The sequence below is a fragment of the Ambystoma mexicanum genome, chromosome 11, assembly GCF_040938575.1.
Source record: "Ambystoma mexicanum isolate Mex_15411 chromosome 11, UKY_AmexF1_1, whole genome shotgun sequence".
Classification (NCBI taxonomy): Eukaryota; Metazoa; Chordata; class Amphibia; order Caudata; family Ambystomatidae; genus Ambystoma; species Ambystoma mexicanum.
In genome coordinates, this window is record NC_090934.1 from 968,300,743 (window position 1) to 968,306,742 (window position 6,000).

Below are 6,000 nucleotides of genomic sequence, written 5' to 3' on the forward strand. Positions count from 1 at the left end.
TGATCTACTCGGCAGGCGCGGAAGTCCACAAAATCTACGATTCCCTCGTCATCCCCGTGGTCACGTATGACGCAGTCAAACAGGCACTCAAAGACCATTTTCTCCCCATGGCAAATGTGGATTTTGATAGATTTGTCATGGGCGCCGAAAGGCAACTAGACGACGAACCCCTAGACAAATTCTGTGCCCGTCTGAGGCACCTGGCGACCACTTGCAGATGGGTCGATGAGGAAGAAATGGTCCGCAACCAGCTATTGCAGGGGTGCAGCTCCGGAAAACTTAGAAGGCAAGTACTGAGAGAACCTGGTCTGAACCTCCAGCAAATTTTGGACCTGGGAAGAGCACATGAGCTGGCAGAAGCCAGAGGTGCGAAGATGGACGCTGCCACGTGACCGAAGAACGATGAAGACGCATTTGCTGTGGGACGTTCAGCAACGGGAAGGTCGAAATGGGCGCCGAGAAGGCCTGATGCCCCGCCAACACTAGGCAATGCCTCATCCTGCTCCTACTGTGGATATGACCTTCCCCACGGAGGAGAATGCCCAGCTAAGTCGAAGACATGCGGCCGGTGTGGCACACCAGGGCACTATGCAAGGATGTGCGGGGCTGCCGTCCCTGTAGCGGCAGGAAGAGGACCGGAGAGAGTGGGACGTGGAGGCGCTCGCAGAGTGAGAGGCATCTCATCGATCAATCAGGGTCTGCAGGACCTGGACATCGCAGAAGAGGAGGAGGAGGAGGAAGAGATCTTCTTCATTTCCAGCATTGTGAAAGGTCCTGGCACGAGACGCCAACCCACATGCACTGTTAACATCGATGACGTCCCCACCCCCATTCTCATAGATACTGGGGCTTCGGTCTGTGTGCTGGCCACCAAACATTATGAAGCCCTGCCAGGCCCACCGGAGCTGTCAGCGTCCACGGCGCGAATATATGCCTTCGGAGGGGAAACACCTCTACCCATCCAAGGGGTGTTTGTAGCACCGGTTTCTCATGGACAGAACACTATCAAAGCGAGGTTCTTTGTCACCAGCGTCAGCCCACATTCCCTGTTGAGCTGTGCGGCATCAGAAGCACTCGACATCGTCCACTTCTCATTCGGAGTATACCATGCCGATCTGAAAAGCATGCTACACAGATTTGAAACTCTCTTCAAGGGCATTGGAAAGCTGAAAGCAGAGCCCATACGCTTACATATCGACAAGTCTGTGAGGCCGACGGCCCTCAAACATCACCGGATTCCTTTCCACTTGAGAGCCCAAGTGGAGGAGGAATTGCAGCAGCTGGTCGACCGGGACATCATTGAAAGAGTGGAAGGCCCCACCCCTTGGGTTTCGCCCATCGTAGTGGCCCCAAAGCCGAAGCAACCGGGGGCAGTACGCATTTGCGTGGACATGAGACTCCCAAATGCCGCTATCAAAAGGGAGCGTCACCTCACACCCACTCTAGACGACATCGTCGGAGAACTCCAAGGGGCCAAAGTCTTCTCTAAACTGGACCTCAGGTCTGGGTATCACCAGCTAGAGTTACACCCCGAGTCGAGGTACATTACGACATTCACTACTCACGAGGGGCTGTACCAGTACAAGAGACTAAATTTCGGAATATCGTCCGCAGCAGAGGTTTTCCAAAACACCATCAGAGGAGCCCTGTCCGGACTGAAAGGAGTCATAAACATGCCCGACGACATCTTAGTCTTTGCCAGGTCGGAAATTGAACATCTGAAACGGCTAGAGAACACTTTTGAGAGGCTACAGGCGGTGGGTTTAACCCTGCACCAAGAAAAGTGCGAATTCCTAAAAGACCGACTAGAATTCTTTGGTTTCACCTTCCATGCTGGGGGCATATCCCCGGACCCTGGGAAAGTGAAGGACATTAGAGATGCACCTCCACCCACATCACCGGCAGAAGTTCGGAGCTTCTTAGGGATGGTCAACTACTGCGGCCGTTTTATCAAGGACTTAGCCTCTCTGTCGGAACCTCTGAGGGCACTCACCAGGAACGACGTAGCCTGGCAGTGGACTGAGAATGAACAACGATCCTTCAAGGCCATCAAAGAAGCCCTGTCAGAGCAGGAAACAATGGCCTATTTCAATCCCAGCCGGGAATCGGAGATTGTGGTCGATGCCAGCCCGGTGGGAGTGGGGGCAGTCCTCATGCAGGCAGACGAACTAGGGGCCATGAGGCCTATAGCATATGCCAGCAAAGCCCTCACCGACACGGAGAGGAGATATTCCCAGATAGAAAGGGAAGCCCTCGCCATCCTGTGGGGGTGCAAACACTTCAGAATCTACATCCTCGGCAAACCTGTCGTCGTGATAACGGACCATAAACCCCTGATTCCTATTCTGTCAGGAACATCTTCCATGCCGCCACCCCGCATCGAGAGATGGATGCTATCCCTCATGGAATACGGCGTCAAGCTAGTATACCGCCCAGGCACACACAACCCAGCCGACTATCTCTCCCGTCATCCAGGCACGAGGGATACCCAGAGTCCCGCGGAGATGACGGACACTGGGGACGCCGTACACCTCGTCATTGAATCGGCCCTGCCCGTGGCCTTATCGAGACAGGACATTGCGGACGACTCGAACTCCGACGAGGCGTTCCTGAGGGTGAAAAGGGCGGTGGCCACAGGAGAGTGGCGAGACGTCCTTTTGAACAACGCCAGGAGGAACCCGGAGGTGCAAAGGGACCTTCAACTGCTGTGGAAAGCTCGACACGAGCTCTCGGTGTCCACGGACGGTCTGTTGCTGCGAGGGCACCAGATCGTGATACCCAGGTCGTTGGTCATGAGAGTCCTCCAGTTGGCCCACACTGGGCACCAAGGCATGGCCAACATGAAAGCTCGCCTCAGGCTGAAGGTCTGGTTCCCCGATCTGGAGCACAGGGTGGCCGAGTTCGTGAGGACCTGCATTCCCTGCCAAGCCACGAGTCCCGTGGAAAGGGGCCCACCCATCCGGGCCATGGAGCGGAGTGACGTACCATGGGCAACGGTGCACGCAGACATTCGGCTCGACCGGAAGGGGCCTATATTTCCTGGTGGTCACGGACCAGTGGTCGAGGTATCCGGAGGTGGAGCTTGTGGAATCCACCGCCAGTGATCACACCATCCTGGCAATGGACAAAATTTTCGCCACCCATGGGTTCCCCTTCGAGATCTGCTCAGACAACAGAGCACCGTTCCAAGGGCAGCGGTTTGCTAGGTACTGCGAAGAACGAGGCATAAAGCACCGGAAGGTAACCCCGCTATGGCCAAGGGCCAATGGAGAGGTTGAGCGATTAATGCGGACACTGAACAAGATTTTTCGAATTTCTGTCAATGGAGGGGAGGACCTACGACACAATCTAATTGACTTTCTTCGTGAATACCGGTCCACCCCACATCGATCCACCGGAATCGCACCCGCCGAGGCGCTGTTCAGGCGAATACCCAGAGGGCTGATACCCGAAGCGGGAGACAGACACCCAGGCGTGATTGATAGCGCACGGGTGACAGCAGAAAGAGCAGCGAGAAACGAGAACGAAACAACAAGGCGGAGGCTGCCAGAAATTGAGATATCGGTAGGAGACACCGTCCTAGTCCGGAACAGGAAGCCGGAGGGAAAACTCTCGATGACTTACGAAACCCAACCAATGGGAGTTACTCATGTCAAAGGGTCAATGGTCACAGCTGCGAATGCGCGGGGTACCGTAACCAGAAACGTATCTTTCTTCAAGCGCATAGGACCTGTGGCGGCGGAAGAAGAAACCAATCCGGACCAAGGACAAGCAGCAGAGGCGCCGCGTGGAGGCGGTGAACCGCCAGAGGACCCCGGGGGACCAGAGGACCCCGAGGGAGGTTCGCCCAGGTACCCGCGCAGGGAAGGACGTCGCCCACCGCAAAGATTCCAGGATTTCATCATGGACTCAGCAGCATGAGTAACAAACCCTGTTAAGTACAGTTTGATTTGAGCCACGTTGGCTCCCCTGTTTAATGTGTTTGTTGTTTGGGGGGAAAAGGAGGGATGTTGTGTACGTGGTACACGAAGTGCGCATGCGCGGCCCGCCAGGCCGGCGCATGCGCGCTAGGTTAATAAAGGCGGTGCCCGGGCAGTTCGCGCCGGAGCACCGGAACACACAGACGTCTCCGGCGTGCGTTCTTGCGCGCCCGCCCGCGCGCGCTGGTACTCAGACCCTGGGGAGGCCGCACGCCCTCACGGGGCTTCCCCAGGTCACAACACTGCCTATGAAGTCGGTTACACAAAGCCTTGCGATTTATCCTGGAAAGGATCATTAGTAATGCCTGGCTGATGCCATTAGTTATGCCACTGATTATGTCACGTGCAATGCCATCTCTCATGTCATGTAAGCAGCCTTGAGCAAAATATTGGGAGAGCTATGGTGGAGGAATGTGCACTTTTCTATCCTCCAGGTCTCGTTCTTCTGCTTGGTAGGAAACTATAGCAACCACTGAACTAAACAAAGGCCAAAACATATGCACATATGTAGACGTATCTGGAAAGTTTATACCGCAATATTATATAAACGAAATAATACCCGTTGACTAAAAAAAGTGGTTCTGTCACTTACTAACCTCACATTGTATATTTGTTTGTTATGAAATCGAATTTTTGAAAATTACTGTGGACTTTTTTTGTTCTTCAGTTGTTTTTAAATGTTATTTTTGAATAAAAAATGTGTATAATTTAATAATAGTTTCCCCTTGTTGTGTCTGTCATTTTCTGTGATTCACATGAAAGTGACAAAATACTACACAGTTGATCTGTACTTGTTATGTGTGTTCATTAAACAAATGTTTGAATTTAGAGTATCTGGACTAAGTGTTAAGAACAGCCAGCAACCAAGCTTGTGTATTTTAAATATTGCCCTCAGCTATCTGTTTCGGACTGTGTTTAGTAGTTGAGACAACATGCACCTATGGACACTGTGTATCAATCAAATGATCCTAACATGTCCTGTGGACCATGTCTACTACATGAGAGTGGTGCACACAAAGCCTGTCCTGCGGCCACGCATTGAAGGCACATCACGTACACAGGGTCTACCACCTGGAGTGTACTTTCTACATATGCAGAGTGCACACAGTGCATGGTATGTGGCCATGCACTAAGTGTTCCCTTCTCATAACAATACAGGCATCCCACAGATCGTTTGTGGTGCACACGGTACAACATGTTCCAAGCAATCCAGCCGGCTGCATTTGGCTTCGCAGCTTTAGTGTATATACTTGGCGCACACCGTACACAGCCTGTAGCCGCATATTATGTGCACTCAAACTCCAAAGTTGGCCTACTGCCTTCAGTTGGAGAGACTATGGGCCTCATTACGACCCTGGTAACAATGGTGCCGGTGGGCTCACCAGCACTGTTGTTACCAGACCGGCAGAGTACAAGTTTGCGAGCCGGATGCCTTTCTGCCCGCCAGGTCTGACCTGACAGGGTCGTAATGAGGCCCATATGTATTGTCTGTGTGTGCAGGTTACACAGAGGAACAGGCTTGCAGCCATGCACAGTGTGTATCGCTCTGCCGCCATCAGGTTTGCACTTTTGTGTCAGTCCATGGCTGGGGTATACACTGTGCCCGGCTTGTGTGGTCTAATACATTACAGATATGTTCATTTTGTGAAATGCCTTGATATATCCTATAAAGTAGCATCTGAACTTCCCCTAAAACAGATTTCCCCTATGTAACATTAACTGTTACAGAAAGCCCTGTGATTTATCATGATAGCAGTGGAAGCGAGGGACCAACTAAAATGGCTTCTGGCAATGTACATGGGTTGTTACCAAATGACTAATCCCAGTGGTCATTGCATCATAGCAAATATTTACGACTCGATGAATTCGCCAAACTGTTCAGAAAATGCATGGTCATTGGCATTGTTTGGGTTTTCAGGCAACACACTCTGTAAGGGGGAGAAATAAAGGTGGTCTTTTAATTAGGTTTTCACTGAATTAAGCTAGTGTTAAACCCAAGCTGCTATTTACTTTTGGTACA